Source organism: Bos grunniens, chromosome 8 (genome assembly GCF_055505025.1).
Source record: "Bos grunniens cultivar Pamir isolate PY7600 chromosome 8, Bosgru_T2T1.0, whole genome shotgun sequence".
Taxonomy (NCBI): Eukaryota; Metazoa; Chordata; class Mammalia; order Artiodactyla; family Bovidae; genus Bos; species Bos grunniens.
The window spans coordinates 545,640-567,849 of record NC_141172.1 but is presented as its reverse complement, the minus strand read 5'-3'; the positions used below and the strand labels follow the sequence as shown (position 1 = coordinate 567,849).

Below are 22,210 nucleotides of genomic sequence, written 5' to 3'. Positions count from 1 at the left end.
TGTTCTTCATAGTGGCTGCACCAATTTACATTCCTATGAACAGTGTACAGTTCCCTTTTTCCATACCATCTCAAGCACTTGCTATTTGTATTCGCCAAATATCGAAATGAATCCACCACAGGTATACCCGCGTTCCCCATCCTGAACCCACCTCCCTCCTCCCTCCCCTACCCTCCCTCTGGGTCGTCCCAGTGCACCAGCCCCAAGCATCCAGTACCGTGCATCGAACCTGGACTGGCGACTCGTTTCATACATGATATTATACATGTTTCAATGCTATTCTCCCAAATCTCCCCACCCTCTCCCTCTCCCACAGAGTCCATAAGACTGATCTATACATCAGTGTCTCTTTTGCTGTCTCGTACACAGGGTTATTGTTACCATCTTTCTAAAGTGTCATTCAACATACAGATGGCCAATAGGCACATAACATCTCATTGTGGTTTTGATTTGCATTTCTCTAATAGTGATGTTGAGCATCTTGTTATGTGCCTATTGGCCATCTGTATGTTGAATGACACTGTTGATCACTCCTGAGCTCACAAGCACAGCACTGCAGTTACTTAGAGAGGGAAGAGAGGTCCCTGCATCCCATCTGAGTGACCTTCACAGGTAGGGGAGTGAAGCCATGGTCACTTGGGCAGCTGGATGCACTGAATGAAGCAATTCTAAAGGAAATGATCTGCAACTCAGGCCACCAGCAACTTTCTCTGTGAATTCATTCGCTCTGAACCTGCTCATAAACACATCCACTTCAATGTAACGAAATAATCTGCTGGAAAAGACTGGTCCAATACAATCTGCACTTAGAACTGAGGCAATAATTTTGCTTGTCCCCTTCCACCAGCAATAGACTTGGAGCTTATCATGGTTAACCTATTGGAGCTGTGATCACTGTCTCTGTTTTTTCCTTTAGTTCTATGGTTTCTGGTTTATAAATCTCTCCCTCCTCCCTCATACCATTTTCTTTGTTGTATCACTGCAGACAGCACAGAGGTAAAATAAATGAAATCTCAGATCCTGAGGATCCTCAAAGCCTATCAGCTGACTGAAGAAGGAGACCAGGGTCGGGGCAGGAAGAGAGCTGCATGGTGTCCAGCCTGGTTGAGCCACATACCCTGTCCTGACAGCAATGTCCAGGCGCCAGAGGTGCATGCCCAGAGGCCACGCCCCAGCCCCTTGATTCTCAGGCTAATAGAATAAGACCTTAGAAGTCAACTTTTCCAGCTCCCACACTTTAGATGAGCAAACCAATGTCCAGGGAGATGGAAATGCTAGATACATGGCTAGTTAGTGACAGAGTTAGTGCTAGAATCTGTTCTTTGCTTTACATATAGTTATGGGAGAAAAACATCTTTCACTAAAAAATGTCATGCTAGAATCTTTAAGCTCCCAGTACCTCAGAATATGACCTTGTTTGGAAACTGGGAGATCACAAGTATGATTCTACTGAGCTGGATTATACTGGATTGTAAATTGTGGTCATACTGGACTAGGGTGCCCCCTAACCCAGTATAACAGGTGTCTTCACAAGAAGACAGAGACGCAGGAAGGGAGCTACCTGAGGCTGAGGCCAGGGCTGCACTGAGGCAGCTGCAAGACAGGAGCACAGGGCTACTGGCAGGACACTGGCCCAGTTTCTCCAGAGCCGGAAAGGGGCAGGGAAGGACCTCCTGCCCCGTTCAGTGGAGTGTGGTCCCTCCAGCATTTTGATTTTGGACTTCTAACTTCCAGAACTTGGAGACAATACATTTCTGCTGTTTAAACTACCCAGTTTGTGGTACTTTGTTACAGTAGTCCTGGGATACTAACACACCCACCACTTTACTCACCAGTCAGTCCTAAAGGAAATCAACCCTGAATGTTCACTGGAAGGACGGATGCTGAAGCTCAAGCTCCAATACTTTGGCCATCTGATGCAAAAAACTGACTCACTGGAAAAGACCCTGATGCTGGGAGAGACTGAAGGCAGGAGGAAAAGGGGAAGTCAGAGGATGAGGTGGTTGGATGGCATCACTGACTCAATGGACATGAATTTGAGCAGGCTCCAGGAGATGGTGAAAGACAGGGAAGCCTGGCACACTGCAGTCCATTGGGTCACAAAGAGTCGGACATGACTGAGCGACTGAACAACATCTTTGCTCACACTGAGTCTTACAACAGGGCTGCTGCAGAGCAGACTTATCCTGTCTTTATGGTCACAGAAGCCACAAGCGCCTGTCCACCTCCCCGGCCACTGTCCCTACATTTGGACACTCACTTTCAGACACCAAGTGCCAAAGGCGGTGTTTCTTCTTTCCTTTGAGCCACATTTCAAGTTGCATCAGGACCAGAGGAGTAGGAGTCACCACAGCACCTGTTAGGGGATATGAAAAATATTCTTGATGCCAAAACACCTCCCTTCCGGATCCTGACAACATGTCAGCAGACAGTAAGCCCTGGAGCATCAGCACTGAGTTCCCTTGAGTCGTCCCAACACAGACTGATCCAGGAAAGGCCGTGCGTGCTGTCCCCAACACTTCTGTATGGGTGGATCCGTCTCAGGTGGAAGAAGTGCACACACCACACACACAGGGAAGCCCCCAGTGCGGGCAGCTGGGTGTGGTAGAAGAGCGCCCCTGCTGGAGACGCAAGGACCCTGGCTGGAATCTGTGTGCTTTGCGGTGTGCCCCTAGGAAGGACATCTTCCTTCTCTGAGCTTCATCATCTGGAAGGCTTCCCGGGGTAAAGACTGACAGTTGGTAAAGAATCCACCTGCAATGCAGGAGATCTGAGTTCGATCCCTGGACAAAGGTACTAATACCCACCTTGCCAGATTCATGTAATACATATAGATGAAGTTATTTAAAACACAGTCTATTTAGATATACAATAAATGAATGTGGGTTTGTTGATGTTTTCATTGCTATTTTATTAAATCCCAGCACTGGACAAAGACCTTCATGGAAAATCTAACCATATCTTATCAGCTCTTCTCAATCCTATGCTAGAAGCATGAGACAGGGGTCCCACGTCATCCAGTTGTATCTGTCCTAGCAGAGTATCCATTCATGGAGCCACTGAGGTAGGGACCAACACCCATCTAAATCCCGGTCTCTGAACAGAGGGCTTGGTGCACAGTAAGCAGTCAAAAATATCTGTTGCATGTTGAATACATGTTACACAAACACTTTTCCTCAGGATTCGCAATCAGCCATTTAAAATGAGCAAGTAAGTATTCTTGTCCTAGACCACTGACTCTTTTCACTATTAAGGAGTGCCAGGTACGGACATCATCCAAGGTCACCCAGCCTCAATCTGAAAATACGCTGTCTTTCACGAGAGCTTTCCAAAACCAGTGCATCAGTGACACCTTGCTGTAATCAAATTTTACAGTAAGTCAGTCCTTTGGATGTTGCAGCCTAGGAGTCACGCTTTCTGATATTTCTCTTGCCCCAGATTTGCATCCATAGGCTTCCAAATGTGCATTCTCTTCCACGGAAGCTCAACTGGCCTGTTTTTAAATCTGAGATCTTCAAAGAGGATGCTGTACACACACGCATGTGCGCACTCATGCGCGCACACACACACACACACACACACACGTAATAACTGGATACGAGTTAGTCCAGGCCCATTTCCCTTGAGTCTCTTCCCTTCTTGTTTTATGTCCCTTACTTTCTGGTTTCTGTGTGCAGCCTTAAGACAGGCATCCTTTGCTATATTCATCCTCTCATGTCAATTATGTCAGTTGCCTGACTTTAATAGTCTCATCACCATTGTTTGAGGACTGTGACAAACAACAAAAGAAATCTGCTGTGTTCTTCCTGTAGGCTCTCAACAGAAGCAGACTGAAAAAACCCTGTGACTTGACTGCCATCTAGAGAAGGCTAGAGATACTGGAATTAAACAAGCTAATCTAGTATCTTCATAGGTTTACATCTCTCTAACCCTTTGGGCAAAAAAATAATAATAAGGAAAAGGCTTTTAAACAAGACATGCAGAAAATACTTAAATGCTATATTGTAGCTTGGGATGTTTTTATTCATCTTTTTTTTTATAAAAATGTATGCAATTGTATTGTTCCTACGGAGAAATGATACTACTCATGATAGCCATCTGCTTGCGTTTGAATTTATTTTATGGATTCCTTTGGAAAATATACGTCAAGGTAACATAATTATTATATCTGCACATTTGTGATGCTGTAATTAAAACTGGGAGGTTGTTTTCATTAAATTATCCAGATTGTTACTGACTTCTTTCCTGCTGGCATATGAGTTTTCATCTTAAAACGGACTTCAGAACCTCTCTATGCTGTTCCTGTCATATTAATACTGGTGGCTCGGATGGTAAAGAATCTGCCTGTAACGCAGGAGACCCAGGTTCAGTCCCTGGATGAGAAGATCCCCTGGAGAAGGAAACAGTAACCCACTCCAATGTTCTTGCCTGGAGAATCCTATGGACAGAGGAGCCTGGCAGGCTATATAGTCCATGGGTCGCAAGAGTCAGACATGACTTAGTGACCAAACCACCTCCACCACTAGTATTCTTGCCTGGAGAATAACATGGACAAGGAGCCTGGTGGGCGACAGTCCATGGGGCTGGACACAACTGAGCCACTAACACAACATCACTAGACGAAAAAATTATCCAGCTTCATAAAATGTCTTTTGAACAACTGTGTCATGCAAAGCTGTAATAAAGCCTAAAGATATGGAAAATTTTAAAATGATCAGAGGAAATAAAGCCTAAAGATATGGAAAACAAAGCCTAAAGATATGGAAAATTTAAAAATGAACAGAGGAAAATAAAGCCTAAAGATATGGAAAATTTAAAAATGAACAGAGGAAACACTGAAGTTTCCTCTGTTCCTATAAAGCAAATCTGTAGATTTTCTGTAAAGATCTATACCTAGAAATCTAAAAGAATTGGTGTTTTCCTTTTCTTTTACATTACCATAGGAAATATCTGTTATTCCACTGCCAAGAAGTCAACACTGGAGCTTATGGAGATTCTTGACCATTTTCACAACAGGATTTTTATATTTTGCAGCTTGCAGATAATGGTGATGAGAGTGTTAAATTCAGGAAACTGACAAACTAAAATGTAAAGGATGAGTTCCAGTGGATGATGTACATCTAAAGGCTACCCAGTGAAACAGGAGGGAAAGAAACAGGAAAATTCACAGAGTATTAAAACCACAGACTAAAAATTTAATCCCATTCTATGTTGCCAGGTATCACATTTTTTGTGCACGGCATCCTGTTAAAGATTTCAGATTTAAAAACTGAGACCAACAGAGTGTCTGTGAAAGAGAATACAATTTGGAAGCCTATGGATGCAAATTCGGGGCAAGAGAAAATCCAGAAACTGTGACTATTCCATTCCTAGTCTTCTATATCCAAAGGACTTTGATGTATTTCAAAATATTGCTTAAGTTTCATTAATGCAATGTTGGTTTTGTAAAGCTCTAGTGCAATGCAATGTATTTTAGGACTAAGTCCAATAAACATAGATAAAGGCTGGGTGCTCCCGACTAGAGCCAGAAAACTTTTCCCTGAAGGTCAGGCAGTAAACATCTTCTACTTTCTGGACCACAGGGTCTCAACTAATCAGTTGTCACTGTAGCATGAGAGCGGCCATGAACAGCATGTCAACCAGTTAGTGCGGCCATGTCTCAGGAAAACTCTATAAAAACAGGCCAGCCATGGTGCAAGAGCAGGATCTTGGATCTGCCCAATGGGAACGACTGTCAAACGGCAGAGGCCGGAACCATCAGCTACTCAGTGTCCAAAGGGGCAGAGCTCACGTAGGAGCCTTAAGCCCACTGATACCAGCTCCAGTCTACTGGAACTGGGGCCTTTTTTTCATACAGCTGGTACACCTTCTGCAATATTAAACTTAAAATACTCTCAAGAAAAATGACTTTCTCTGAGACATATATACACACAGACACACATGCACACAGCCTTTTCAGATGAGTAACGGAAGCAGAAGGCACAAGACAAATGAACTGGATATGGATGAATATTTATGTTCTCTGTCTCAAAGCCTGTTTCAGATTGCTACACCATCCTAGGACTAGATTCTACAGCATCTATCAGATGCATTTTCATTTTAAAACAGCTTCTATTTCACGATTGGTATTCTCCCATAAGTTATGCCTGTAAAAATGACCACAGGAAAGAATCTTTGCCTAAAAATCTAAACACTGAAGTAGCTGCAGTGACAGGGAATTTCCATATAACTCCGTGTCCTGGCACCTGAAGAGCTGCTGATAGCAGACAGAGCACGTTAGAAGAGGCAGGCTGTAGAGAAAGCAATCTGAGGCAGTGAGCTTTAATCTAGCACAGGTATTTTTCTAGTTTTTCAGTATACTTCACCATCTCAAGGAGGACATTTGCTCTCCCTTTTGGTAGATCATCAGTTTCACCTTTAGGTTTTTGGAACTCTTTGCATGATGACTTCCTTGACCATGAAGACACACGACCATGAACTCCTATAATCACTGCCCTGCTGATTTTTCCTTCTGCCTGTGAGTGGCCCGTGCAAAGGGCAGACAGAGCACAGATGGGAAGGAGGACAGCCCTGGTGGAAACCACTGCTCCAGCTCACACTGGCCCTGGGACCCTGAGGAAGATACTCAACTGCTCTGAGAACCGGTCTCTTCCATGTAAAACAGAGGGAGCACCAGGTCTACCAACACTGTTGATGACACGATTTAAGAAGTACGTCTGTGAGGGTCTTGCATGTCACTCTGTACACGTTGGTTCACCTCTCCTCTCCCCACCATCCTTTCACCAAGACATGGACTGTGAAGCCCAGATCTTATTTATCCACATGCCCCCATCTCGCACTGTGGCCACTGGATGAGATGCAGACAGGGGCTGCCTACACGGTTCTGGAATGAGCAGTTGGTTCTCAGGTTTCTCTTCATTACTGAAGCTCTTAACCTCTTAAACTGCTATGAGGATGAGCCAAAGGTGTTCTCGGAGTCGTGAAAAGAAAATGTTTCATAAATTCAAAAACAGAAGAACCCACTCCTGTTAACATATATATACACACAACTGTATATAAAATAGATAAATAACAAGGACCAACTGTACAGCACAGAGAACTATAGACAGCATTTTGTAATAACCTGTAAGGAAAAAGAATCTGAAAAAGAATATACGCACACGTGCGTGCACACGCACACGCACACGCTCATGCTCACGCTTAGTCGTGTCCGACTCTTTGTGACCCCATGAACTGTAGCCCGCCAGGCTCCTCTGTCCGTGGGATTTTTCAGGCAAGAATACTGGAGTATACCAGTATTTTGGTCATCTGATGCGAACAGCTGACTCATTGGTAAAGTCCCTGATGCTGGGAAAGATTGAAGGCAAAAGGAGAAGAGGGCGTCAGAGGATGAAATGGTTGGATGGCATCACCGATGCAATGGACATGAACTTGGGCAAACTCCGGGAGATGAGGAGGGACAGGGAGGCCTGGTGTGCTGTAGTTCATGGGGGTCACAGGGTCGGACACAACTGGGTGACAGAACAACAACAATACTGGACCAGGTTGTCATTTCTTCTTCCAGGGCATCTTCCCGACCCAGGGATTGAACCCTCATTTCCTGCATTGGCCAGCAGATTCTTTACCACTGAGCCACCAGGGAAGCCTATATACACATACATGTGTGTATATATATGTGTGTGTGTGTATATATATGTGTGTGTGTGTGTGTGGTGTGTGTGTGTGTGGCTGAATCACTTTGCTGTACACCTGAAACTAACACATCAGAAATCAACCATAACATGTCAATAAAAAATAAAATTAAGAAAAGGAGGAGGACCCACTCATGATACTAGAATGCTGCACATCGAGTAGGCACTCATTTGTCTGCTGGAAAATGAGAGCCACACGGGTGTGGATCGTATTAAAGAGATGCAGTCATGATATTACACTCTGGTCTCGAGGGAGCAGATTGGACCCACTGTGTTATCCAAATGGTGGGAAAACAAGGTGCTTTATCATGAGGTTTTACTACTGCTGTTAAGTCCTGTGATTCTCATCATGATTCACCGGTCAGACATAGACACTGCTTAGCATTGCCCAGGGAAGAATCTTGCTGTCAAAACAGGCTTCACGTTTTAATGTTTTTCATCATACAGCACACCGCCTGCTGATAACTTCATGGAAATGTCATTCAGGGAATCAGCAAGATTAGATGTGAGTAATTTGGAGTCATCCAGACAAAGGAGTTTTGATCAGAAGAGGAAATGAAACTAACAAATCATCTGTCGGGGATAACAGTGGAAAGAGGATCAGCAGTTACGTAAAGGCTTTGAGGAAAAGAAATAGAAAGTTTTTTAAAAATCACTAGCTTTGGGGCACATAAACAGAGCAGCTAAGATGCCAATAAAAAGAAAATGGGATTCCTGAAACACCAAGAGGGTACATAAAAAGAAACCAATTAAATAGGAATGTCTCTTTGTTTTTCTGATTGTTCTGGTTCTTAGGGATAGGAGCTGCAGATGCATTTCCTCCTCTTTGCTTTTCTAGTTGTGTAAGACATAGGAGATGCAGTTACAATGAGATTTTCACTATTACTAGACAGTTTTAAAACCTGTGTTTTTCTTATGAAACATAATTACTGCCCATTTTGCCTATCATGGTACATATGATTTCCAGATTACCAGCATGACAAGAAGACAAATTGTCACATGTTTTCTGATCGCATCACCAGAGTTACAGACCTTGTATAATGCATGCTGAACAATATCCCCAATAAGTTATCAGTCTGGCCACAAAAGTCAGGAGATAATACAATAATACGTAAAAGTGATTTTACTTATCAACACGTAAATGTCACTGCATCAGTTTTAAAGACCACTATGTCTGTAAGGATGTTTATGTACACAGAAAAAAGTCTCCACTCTGGCCAGAGAGAAACCCTAATTTTTCCTGCACCTTCCTACTCATCTCATAATCATTGTACAGGTGACAGCTGACCCAGTCGGGGGGCAATCCCATCCTCTTCCATCATTTAAAAACTAACTACATGTTGCTTCTCTAATGAGTCTTTCCAGGTGGAACAATAACTAGGTATCTAAAAAGAGAAAGGACCTAGGAAAGAGAAAATTACAGCTTTATCCATGGACAGCTGTGCTTAGGGTTAGTGATTGTCCCAGAGAAGTAAAGTTCCATTTATGCAGCCGAAAACAGTCATCCAAGACTTGTTAATGGTACAAGATTCTTCTGAACAACTCAGCACACCCACCCAGTTCTCACCTGGTATGACAAGACTTAGCACTTATGGAGCATGTGTCACATGAGAGGCACTGTTTAAACTCTGAGTATCATTAAATCCTCCAGTCCTCACAGCAATAATGCTGTATTCCCATCCTCACTCTGCAGGTGTGAAATGGGGGCAAAAGGGTTAAGTAGCTCACAGAAGCACACAGGACAGGTAACAAAGCCAGATTCTAACCCGGAAAGCCTGGCTCCAATGTCCAAAGCCTTAGCAATATGGTCCCAGGCAGGCTGCTGGGGGATCTAAGATTTAGATTCCTAGAAACCAGTTTAATATAACCTACTCATTATCCTAAGAAAGAAAAATAGCAAGTTTGCTAGATGGAATATCTCTCTTACAAGGTCCTACAGAGAGACACTCTGTGGATGGATGGATGGGAGGGACTAAGCCCTTGCCATGAAGACCCTAGTAATACACACCCATACTTTCCCCAAAGCCTGGGGATATTTTGTTCCAAAGAAGCAAAATCAAATGTCTGGGTTCCTTTAGGCTAATCCAAGGATCAACATAATAGAAAATGGACCACAACTCAATGTCCTTAAAAACATAAAAAAATTAATCAAAAACACAAAAAGAGGGAAATTCCGCACTTGGCTTAAGCCATATAAGAAATGTCTGAACTGAGAGGGTTACAATTAACCAAAGGCCTTAACTCAAATAGGTTAATCAGCAACCATAAAATCTTTGTAAGTAAAGAATTATTAGTACAAAAGAGTAAGTCATGGAAAATAATGTATCAGTCCTTCTCAGGCATGAAACCAGTGTTATGGAATTTTTTTCAACAAGTTCATCAAGAATTTAAAGAAAGAACTCAGGCAGTACAATAGAATTGATTTCCCATCTTAATTACTTTTAAACAGCTACATCTCACCCACAGGTTCTTTTTTTCATCTATGCCCTCTGTTTAAAATGGGTGATATCTTTTTATGAAACAATTGTAAGCAATGTTCCAGCAATCATGTTGTTTGATGACCTTGAAACCCTAAATGATAGTCTGGGACTTGTTCATACCCACCTTCCAAGAGAATCGTATTCTGGATGGTCATACAGCAAGAAAGTGCATCAGTTGCCCCCGTGGAAGCCACCTGACTCTGAGGCGGCTTGACCAGGCCTTGCTGTCAGCTTGAACTCCATACTGACCCCAAAAACACAATCCTTTGAGCAAAAAGCTTGACTGGAGCCCCTCCACCTCAGTCTTCATGGGACACGAAGTTCAAATTAAAAATTCAAGTTTAAGTCCCATCACTCCCTTCCTCACACACCACATTAATCAAAGGAAACTATAATTCTCTATACACATCCTGCTTTTTCCTCATTTCCATCTTTATTTTCATTCTGTGTCTTCCATTTCAAACATTCATCCTCATCCCTTTCTTCCAAGCTAAGCTCAAATACAGTTTCTTACACACACACAGGTTTCTCTCAGCTATTTTTGTGTGTGATGATTAATCTTATCTGTAAACTCATCTAGGCCATGGTACCTAGATTTTAGGGCAAAACCAGTCAAGATATTGCTACAAAAGCATTTTTAGACAAGATGAGCCTTTAGATCAGTGGACTTCAAATAAGGCAGATCACCCTCCATAACATAGGTGGGTCTCGTCTAATCAGTTGAAGATCTTAAGAGAAAAAACTGAGGTCTCCTAACTCAAGATGCAACATCAGGCTTTTCTTGGTCTCCAAGCTACTGGCCTGTCCTACAGACTTCAGAATTGCTAGAACCCACAATTATGTGAGCCAATTCCTTAAAATAAATCTCTATCTCTAGGTGGATAGATAGATATACATACACATCATAAGAAATAGACTATAAACACACACCCTGGAGAAGGAAATGGCAACCCACTCCAGTATTCTTGCCTGGGAAATTCCATGGACAGGGGAGCCTGGTGGGCTACAGTCCATGGTGCTGGCTACAGTCCATGGTACCGAAAGAGTCAGTCACAACTTAGCAACTAAGTCACCACCATCACACAGTCACTATAAATATATATCTTACTGATTCTGTTTCTCTGGGGAACCCCAACTAGTAGAGTATAATGCCTGATTTCCCTACTGAACTCTCAAAAGCAATCCTCCTCTTTCTATTTCTTGAAAGAACAATGCTTTGAAAATAGAGTGTGTTTAATAAATATTAAATGAATGATTGATTGTTTGGTCAATGAATGAATAAATCTCTGGTCAGATCCCTCTGGGAAATAACTAAATTTATATTTTTATTCTCTCTTTCCTTTGTCAGTTCTGAAGTTCACAACTTACCTCCTTTGCCTACACTGTTTTTGGTTCCTAATGGGTATCTCTGTTTTCAGACCCTTCCAGTCCCTGCCCAAGGGTTTCTTGCACATTGCCACATAGATCTCTCTTCAAACCTCTCTCTCTCTGTCTCTCTCTCTCTCACACACACACACACACACTTCAGAGAACTGCACGGAAACCTGTAATGACTCTCCATTGCCTAGAATCCCTCTACAGCTCTCATCTGTAACTGCTTTGCCTTCATAGCAAGTATTACTGTACTAATCCTAAGAGGTTACTTGTTTAAAGATCTCTGTGTGTATTTCTACTTTTCCGAAGATGGCCATTATTATATATTCCAAAGATGCTGGGCATCTGGGCTGCAGACTCTGCCATCTCAGAACATCTATCTGCCTGACAAGTGCTTGCTTATCTTCAAGGTTCGGAGGTCACATCCTCCTTCCGTTCCCCGCCTCCTTCCGTTCCCCCTAGTCAAGAGCTTATTCCTCCACTCCCATACATATCTCCATGTGAGTTTGGGGGTGTTTGTCTGCATCACTAGAATGTGAGCTCCTCCCAGGCAGTGTTCTTATCTCATTCATCTTGTGCACCCAGACATCTTGCCATGGCCTGAAAGCCCCAGCCTGTCCCTACAATACACGTTTACATTTTATAGGCACGCAGAAAACTGTTGAAGTCAGCAGCAAGGCATAAATTATTGGCTTTTCTCTAGAAATTCTTTCCTAAAACCAGGAGGAAAAAAAACAGGCACCGTGAGCATCACCTGCACTCCGATGGACACTGCTTTTCCCTTTCCATCTGGGCGTTTAGACGTGATACAGAGCCTGTCAGTCACTCTGAAATTACAACCTCTGGGCTTCACATGTTTACTGCTGCAGGAAGCCAAGTGCTGTCTGGTTCGTACCTAAGACTAATTGCGATTTGTCCGCCACAAAGTTTAAAGAATAGGCAGCTAATGCTCAAAAGAGCTGAACTCTCCAGTGGTTTCCAGGGAAGGGTTTTTAAAGGAAACATTTGGTTTGAGTGTTGCAGCTTGTGGACTTTCTTCTGATTGCTTAGCACTGAGGTAATGGGGTGATGCTTTGGTTATCTTATTCATCAGCCTACTAGTTCCAACCAGCCTGGGGTCTGTGTGCTTGTGGTCAGCATGTAGTCACCATCTTCCACCTGGGCAGGAGTCTTGGTTTCTACCAAACAGCTCAAAGATATGTGTCAGATTGTTGGTATATGTATCCCTTGAGGAAGAACCAGGACTCTGTTTTATTGCTGAGCTATTGTTTAAGCTGGGCTTCCCAGGTGACTCAGCTGTAAAGAATCCACTTGGGACAGGAACATTCCCTGGAGAAGGAAATGGCAACCCATTCCAGTATTCTTGCCTGGGAAATCCCACGGACGGTCTAGCCCACGGGGTCGCAAAAGAGTCAGACACAACGGAGCGACTAAACAACAACAGTAAAGTTCAAGGTAGTATTTGTGGTACCATCCGGACGGCAGCCATGAGTTTGTCAGCTGCATAGTTAACGTCACCATTCGTGAGAAGCTCCGCCACTGAACTCTGTTGTCAGTGCCTAACGTGGAAGACGGCTGAGCACAAACAAAGCCAGGGGCAAAGCCGAACCTTTTGCTAAACATCGAGTTGCCAACAGAATGCTGTATGTAGACTGGAGGGTACAGATGTCATCTGTCACCAAAGAAGCAGTTGCTTCCTCTCAATACCCTGACGGACCTGCACGGTGCGTAGGTTATCACTACCCTCAAAACCCCTTCAGTTCAGTTCAGTTGCTCAGTTGTGTCCAACTCTTCGCGAGCCCATGAATCACAGCACGCCAGGCCTCCCTGTCCATCACCAGCTCCCGGAGTTCACTCAAACTCATGTGCATCGAGTCGGTGTTATCATGTTTTAAATCTGTTGAAGTGTGGGGAAAAAAATCAAGTGTGCTTCACAAAACTGGATCATAAAAATGAACTTGGCTAGAGCTGGCTTTAATGGGAGATTTTGAATCATGCCCTAGACAAATCAAAGGGGAAAAAAAAAAGATTGGGAAGTTAGCTGAGACATCACTGCAGAAATGCTAAAAGCAGCAGGGCATTAAGGGCAAGAAGACTTGACACCATTAGGGGCAGAAGAAACTCTGACACAAAATAAAACTAAACCTTCGAGAAAAACTGCTGCATGATAACGTCTGTATAAATTATTCCATATTTGAATATGGTATACATGAAAGATAAATGAGTAAACACATATGTTCATGCCATTTACAAAAAGAGCTCTCTTAACTGCCTGAAACTTTACCTACTCAAATGCCTGAGTTTTATTTTCTGTTTAGAACTGACTGCCTGTGACACATGAATGAGCCCAGCTGGACTCCTGGACTTTCCTTTCATCCACCACTGCTTACCAATTTCATCTGGTCACAAAACTGCATGTGTCACTAGACCTTGTTATAACTAACATTTTATTAAACATTATGTAAACCAATAGATTGAAGAAAGTAGGAAAACCACTAGACCATTCACATATGACCTACATCAAATCCCTTACAATTATACAGTGGAAGTGACAAATAGATTCAAGGCATTAGATCTGATAGAGTGCCTGAAGAACTATGGATGGAGATTCATGACATTGTACACAAGGCAGTGATCAAGAGCATCCCCAAGAAAAAGAAATGCAAAAAGGCAAAATGGTTGTATGAGGAAGCCTTACAAATAGCTATGAAAAGAACAGAAGCAAAAGGCAAAGGAGAAAAGGAAAGATATACCCATTTGAATGCAGAGTTCCAAAGAAAAGCAAGGAGAGATAAGAAAGCCTTCCTCAGTGATCAATGCAAAGAAATAAAACAATAGAATGGGAAAGACTAGCGATCTCTTCAAGAAAATTAGAGATACCAAGGGGACATTTCATGCAAAGGTGGACACAATAAAGGACAGAATTGGTATGGACCTAACATAAGCAGAAGATATTAAGAAGAGGTGGCAAGAATACACAGAAGAACTATATGAAAAAGATCTTCATGACCCAGATAATCATGATGGTGTGATCACTCACCTAGAGCCAGACATCCTGGAATGCGAAGTCAAGTGGGAAGCATCACTATGAACAAAGCTAGTGGAGGTGATGGAATTCCAGTTGAACTATTTCAAATCCTAAAAGATGATGCTGTGAAAGTGTTGCACTAAATATGCCAGCAAATTGGGAAAACTCAGTAGTATCCATAGGATCAGTGGCCACAGGATCAGTTTTCATTCCAATCCCAAAGAAAGACAATGCCAAAGAATGTTCAAACTACCGCACAATTGCACTCATCTCACACACTAGCAAAGTAATGCTCAAAATTCTCCAAGCCAAGCTTCAACAGTACATGAACTGTGAACTTCCAGATGTTCAAGCTGGATTTAGAAAAGGCAGAGGAACTAGAGATCAAATTGCCAAGGTCCGCTGGATCATCGAGAAAGCAAGAGAGTTCCAGGAAAAAACATCTGCTTTATTGATTATGCCAAAGCCTTTGACTGTGTGGATCACAGCAAACTGTGAAAAATTCTTAAAGAGATGGGAATACCAGACCACCTGACCTGCTTCCTGAGAAATCTGAATGCAGTTCAAGAAGCAACAGTGAGAACTGGACAAGGAATAGCAGACTGGTTCCAAATTGGTAAAGGAGTATGTCAAGGCCGTATATTGTCACCCTGCTCATTTAACTTATATGTAGAGTACATCATGAGAAACACTGGACTGGGTGAAGCACAGGCTGGAATCAAGATTGTTGGGAGAAATATCAATATCCTCAGACATGCAGATGACACTACCCTTATGGCAGAAAGCAAAGAACTAAAGAGCCTCTTGATGAAAGTGAAAGAGGAGAGTGAAAAAGTTGGCTTAAAACTCAACATTCAGAAAACTAAGATTATGGCATCCAGTCCCCTCACTTCATGGCAAATAGTTGGGGAAACAGTGGAAAGAGTGACAGACTTTATTTTGGGGGGCTCTAAAATCACTGCTGATGGTGACTACAGCCATGAAATATAAAGACACTTGCTCCTTGGAAGAAAAGTTATGACCAACCTAGACAGCATATTAAAGAGCAGAGACATTACTTTGCCAACAAAGGTCCATCTAGTTAAAGCTATGGTTATTTCAGTAGCCATGTATGGATGTGAGATTTGGACTATAAAGAAAGCTGAGCACTGAAGAATTGATGCTTTGGAACTGTGGTGTTGGAGAAGACTCTTGAGAGTCCTGTGGACTGCAAGGAGATCCAACCAGTCCATCCTAAAGGAAATCAGTCCTGAATATTCATTGGAAGGACTGATACTGAAGCTGAAACTCCAATACTTTGGCCACCTGATACAAAGAACTGAGTCATTTGAAATGACCCTGATGGTGGGGAAGTTGAAGGTGGGAGGAGAAGGGGATGACAGAGGATTAGATGGTACATCAACTCAATGGACATGAGTTTGAATAAACTCGAGGAGTTGGTGATGGACAGGGAGGCCTGGCATGCTGCAGTCCATGGGATCACAAAGAGTCGGACAGGACTGAGGACTGAACTGAACTGAAACCAATAAAATGAAAATGTAAAAGGAAAGGGGTTCTTCTCTCAATGAAAGCCAAGTTGAACATAAGAAAAATCAACAGAATTGATGCATTAAAAATGCTACTGTTCGATGCCTGGTGGAGACCACTGCAGCAGTTGCACTGCTTTAAAAAAAAAAAAAAAACCCAAACCAAAGAAACTGGGCTGCCCAGGTGCAGAAAGGGCAGGGCTGCGCCCCCAGAGCATCCCTCTTGTCCCCCAGCCCCTGTGCTGTGTTTGGGGTGTTAACTCTGCCCACACACTCCATCTTTTCTGCCCTCATCCATCAGCTGTGCTGCTCATGATGAATCCTGACTAGAGAAGTGCTGTTCCAACCATTCCCTCAAAAATTGGCAAAACCTGCTCTGAGGGCCTCCTTGCCTAATTCCCCATCAAAGAAATAGAACTCCAGCCACTTGACTGACTTTTCAGTCTATTGAATCTTGAGAAATCAGAGCTGCTTCGTGTATCTGCAGTGCTCAGGGAAATAAAACAGCTCACATTCAGTCATATTTGATGTCTATATTCACAGCCCTTCCATTTTTAACATAATCCATGCCTTTGCTTTCTATTTGATTTCCTCCGGTCTTAATTGATAGATGAGAATTTCTTTTTAACTTTAAAACTTCATCCACTATGACAATTCGAAGAAAAATTCCAAGTATATCAAAGTGAAAAATCAATGTCAACTTCATTTAATGGGGGTGGGGTGGAGACTGTTTGTTGTTTATGTGTCTTATGTTTTCAGTTCAATTTTGAATTTTGGTGGATGTTGTTTGACAGTTTGGGAATTTGTGAGGTTTCCCAGTGAAGTGATTTCTATATAATCATGCTTAAGAAAAATATCTTAAAACACCACAGATTCACAACCACAGATCCTGTCATTTCTAAAATGTAAGAAATTTGCTATCCTTATACTTGGGGAGAAGGGCCCAAATGGAATTTGGTGAACACACATGATGAGGGTGAGTGTGGGCCTCCTTCCCGCCGTGTGTGTGACATACATGCACACAGTAATAGATAACAAGAAAAAAATGCAGAACAATGAAAGTGCTGATAACCTGTAACTGCTAACCCAGCAAAGCAGCCAGGGAGAGAGTCGTACCAAGCGGCTTATCATATAAAGAACAGGAAGAGAGCCAGCACCACAGAGACAGGGTGAGAAAGCCAAGGGAAACAGGGAGTTCAGCCAGTGGGCACTGACGAAACCACGGCGATAACATCGAGGGATGTTTCAGACTGAGAGTGCTGACTTATCCAGTAACCCACACCTACAGATTCCCTGTGGCTGTGCTAGAAATTCAAGTCTAAGGACACTGCTCACCCTCCAGGAGCCATGGCCTACAAGGAGGCAAATACAGGAAACAGAGGCTGCAGAGCAACAGAGAGGTGCCTGCAGACATGGCTGCAGGACCGAGTCCACGCGTCTTCCCTGTTGGTGAGGAATGCGTCCACCTCTAGTTTAGAGATCATGTGTGCATGCACTGAATGTATCCCCTAAGGCTGCAGGAGGGAGTCCGTGTGTCTTCCCTGTTGGTGAGGAGTGTGTCCACCTCTAGTTTAGAGATCATGTGTGCATGCACTGAATGTATCCCCTAAAACTCACATGTTGAAGCCTTGACCTCCTATGCAACAGTGTTTGGAGGTAGGGCTTTTGGGAGGTGACAGTTTAAATGAGCTCATGAGGCTGGGGTCCTCCTAATGAGATTAGTGCCCTTACAAGAAGAGACTTCAGGGACTTGCTCACTCACTCTCCCCGCTGTGTGAGGACACAAGAAGGCAAGGAAGGAAGCCAGGGAAAGAGCCCTCACCAGAAAGCAACATGCTGACACCTTGGTCTCCGGCTTGTAGCCTCCAGAACTGTGAGATGGAACATTTCTATTGTTTAAGCCCCTCAGTCTGTGGTATTTTGTTATGGCAGCCTGAACTGGTTCAGACAGTGAGTATTCTTTAAAAATGAGATGCAAAAACCTGAGAAGGAGCTGGAAAAGAATATTCTACAGGGTGAACAGAAATCATTACCAGGTAGACGTGTAAAGACCAGGATATTGTGAATAAAAGAGAAAGTCTGTGTTATAGGGAAGAGTTTCAGACTTCCTACAAGAAACCATGTAATGCTCCACGCTGCTGCTGCTAAGTCGCTTCAGTTGTGCCCAACTCTGTGCGACCTCATAGACGGCAGCCCACCAGGCTCCCCCGTCCCTGGGATTCTCCAGGCAAGAACACTGGAGTGGGTTACCATTTCCTTCTCCAATGCATGAAAGTGGAAAGTGAAAGTGAAGTCGCTCAGTCGTGTCCGACTCTTCACGACCCCATGGACTGCAGCCTACCAGGCTCCTCCGTCCATGGGATTTTCCAGGCAAGAGTACTGGAGTGGGGTGCCATTGCCTTCTCCGACCTCTAAAAATTGGAGGAGAGATGGACTTCACACTGGTTTGTTACTCCCCTCCAATAAACATAGAGCTGCCCCAGATAGAGTAGTGGAGAAATTCAGAAGGCATGTCACCTCCCCAGCGGGAGGATGCGAGAAACAGATTCACACAGCCCAGGCCCCATGCTTCTCCTCAGGAAGACAGCTAGGAGTCATAAGAACAACCTGCTCAAGCCCCGGACACAGTGTATTGCTCGCGGCCTCTGCCTCCCCACACCTACTGATGTGGAGGTAAAGGCAGTCTGAAAAACCAGCAAGTGTCTCTAGGCACACTGAAGCCCAGAACAGGACAGGAGGATGCATGAACGCGACTGGTGGTCTTATCGGTTCTGTCGCCGGGTGACATGACAGTAGCAAAGAGGACCCAGGGCAGGAAGGGAAGCATGGTCACTGTGGTCCACCTCACACATACACAACATTGATAGAAAAGAGTGTGCTTCCTGAACTTGGGTCTGCAAAACAGTAATTCATTTCCAATAAATGCATTATCGGACACATCTTATATACATTAAGAGAGGTATTTATCCACAGACTCAATAATGTAATCAAGGAACTCAAAGTAGATTTTCATGTGAAGAAAGAGGAATAAAGACTGGGCCACAGACGAGCTGGGATTAGTACTCAGACAATTCAGCTCCAGAGTCTGCACTTGGAAGCTCGGCACTAAGCTGTACAGAAATACATGCATGCTGTGCATGCTAAGTCACTTCAGTCAGGCCTGCTCTTTGCAACCCCATAGACTGTAGCCTACCAAGCTCCTCTGTCCATGGGATTTCCCAGGCAAGAATACTGGAGTGGGTAGCCTTTCCCTTCTCCAGGGGATATTCCCAACCCAGCAATCGAGCTGGGGTCTCCTGCACTGCAGACTGATTCTTTACCAAATGACATATCAGGGAAGCACACATTATTGGGGTGCCTGGAACCAAACCAGCAGTGTCTCTGAGGTTTGCTTATACTAAGCCCACACCCTGACACCTGGGCCATCACAGATGAAACATAAACTAGCTGAACCCATGACAATGGCCACGGCTTGAGAAGAAAGTTTGAAACCATAAATCCCGACCCAGAATCTGGATAGTTTTCAGGTAACAAGGTAGCGGTCCTCAGAAAGGTCTGCTGCAGAGCTCCTCTGATGTTTCACAGACCACACGGCAAGGAAATTCTCCGCCGGAACCTCCGCCCAGAGCCATCCCAAAGCATAGCACTCTAGAAAAAGGCTAAGGGGGCAAGCGAAAAAGCTCTGGAGCCTAATTCTTAGACGTGAAGCGCCCAGCCTGCCTGCAAGTCATAGCTGTACACATATATTACTTACTCCCAGCCTGCGTACCTTCGTGTGTTTTCTTTCATCGCCTTCTGCAAATCCTCTGCATCCTGTAATACTCACAATAACTGAGATCCTTACCTCTGGGAATCTGCTCAGGGCACCCTCATCTCTGCTTCCTGCTTATATTTATCTGTGTGATCCCCACCCAGCCTTCAGAGAGAGTTTCAAATTCTCTCCCATCTTAAAGGTGTTTATGACAATTCTGGAAGTGATTCTCCCTCCTGTGGACTTAATCAAATTAGGCGTTGACCACATCTGTCTCAATAGATGACATCTGACCTTTAATTAATGTACCTCATAAGCTGGTTGTAAAAATTAAATGTGACAGTTAAAATAATTCATGTAAACCTGTATAACATACTTTGTGGCATACAGTAATTGCCCAGTGTTAGCTATATTATTATGATTATTTCTTTTTTATCATTATTACATTATTTTATTATTAAACTATGATATTTTAATTTCATCATACGTATCATTGGTCTTTCCAACAAGGATAAAGGCAATATTATATCTAGTTTGCCCCAAATTTCTCAAACTCTTAACCCTGTGCTAAACACAAAATGTATCACCAATAAATACTTAGATGGTTAAAAACGGGACACTAAAATTGTTAACAAATAATGCCTTTTTACCCTCTGCATTTTCTGAATCACGTTTAGGTAGTAAAACAGGTGGAAGTATTCTTAGCAAAGACTTACAGTAAAAAATAGTTGTTAAAGTCCTCTGTCAAGGCAATAAACTGTCATTCCAGAAATAACTAGGTGGTCCTGACCCAAAGGTCTCAGGTGAGCTGTAAATTCTAGGGAGAAGATGGTTTATAGCCACCAATCAATCTGCAGACATGTTTCCACATAAATTTCTGAAGGCTTGTGTTGGCTCATAGATTTCCTTGTCAGTGGAGTCCAGAAGGTTCGAAGCCTTAAGTCGGCAGATCCACTCCACAATGTACACATTTATGCTTTAGAAATGCCGCCCTGGAAGCAGCTGAGGAGAAATGAGTTGCATGTGATGGATGGAACAAGGGGCAAATTAGAGACTATGACCAGGGCCCGAAGAGGAAACTGCAGACCCAATCTAAGCATCGCAGGGAAGGACCCAGAGGGCCGGAGTGCACCCTCACCCCATGCCTTTCCCAGGACCAGCTTCTCTGTGTTCAGTCCCCTCCTGCATGAAGCCCTCCAGTCTCCAGATTCTGCAAATGCAGTGAATTCCACCACAGTGGGAGTGCCAGGCCTCCTGTCCAGACCCCACAAAGTTTCTCACAGCTTTCACATCAATTTCTCATCCCCAGAGTCCATCTCCATTCAAGACACAACTCAGAAGTCTGAGAGTTTCCATTTGATCTCTTCTCTCTACATTTTCAGCCTAAATTTCTTTTTACTTTTCATTCAGTTTTTCCCAGAAGTCAAGATGAAATTAATTTATAAATAAATATACAAGAAAACTATTCCACTCTGTTAGTAATCCAATAATTTCAGGTATCATTATTTAGTTTTTCAGCAAAAAACGCAATTCTTTTCCAAATGACAACAATACTTCCAAAGGTGAAGAGAAGCTTTTCAGCTCACAGCTGTTGACGGCAGTGCAAATTATATAGACATTTTGGAAAACAGGTCAGAAAAAGCTATTCGGAACACCCCCACCACCAACAAAATTAAGCATCATGCCCATTGACCTCATAATGTCACCTGTAGGAAATTTTCCTTAAAAACAAAACAGGGGGATAGGAATGTCGTCAGACTATGTTCATTATATCATCATTTAAAATAGGCAAAAATTGGGAGCAATTTTAATGATTAGTTGAATTTCCTACTTTATGATAAAACTTCATCCTGTGTTTTTCCTTTCTTAGCAACTAATACATCTCTAATTAAATACCTACATTAAAAAAAAGTACAAACAATCAGGACAAAAGAAAATTAAGTAAAAGCAGAGATGAAGTTAATGCACAAAATGTGTGTGAACCCAAGTATAATTGCTGTTGTTAAAGATGACATTGCACAATCAAAGGTAAAGTAAAAGTGAGTGTAAAACCCAGAGCCATGCCCCCAGATAGTTCACTCCAGTCCAACTCCAGAGCACAGTGGGTGTTCAACCACACCCTTGAATAATGTTCATCCAGTATTTGCCCTTCAAACTGTTCCCTATTTAACAACATAATATGGGCTTCTCTGGTGCCTCGGATGGTAAAGAATTCGCCTGTAATGCGGGAGACCTGGATCCGAGCTCAATGTGATTCTAGAGGCCAGACAGAAATCTCCATACACTGAAATGGAAGTACAAATTTTGAAACTTTCCTAAAAAGTAATATTTGTCAAGAGATATATTGTTCAAGCAGTGAT

General features: G+C 43.1%; 1 protein-coding gene across 8 annotated transcripts in view; it reads right to left on the bottom strand.

Annotated features, from left to right (window-relative positions):
* The window catches only part of LOC147366544 (uncharacterized), a 204,795-nt gene that overhangs the window by 8,678 nt on the left and 173,907 nt on the right, over window positions 1-22,210 (bottom strand). For 4 of the 8 annotated variants that reach the window (XM_086414211.1, XM_086414203.1, XM_086414209.1 and 1 more), the window contains one exon: window positions 2,261-2,356. The gene's annotated coding sequence lies outside the window, so the exon portion shown is untranslated. Of the gene's footprint in view, window positions 1-1,832; window positions 1,963-2,260; window positions 2,357-22,210 lie in introns of all 8 variants that reach the window. The other 4 variants (XM_086414206.1, XM_086414202.1, XM_086414207.1 and 1 more) reach the window with 2 other exon arrangements.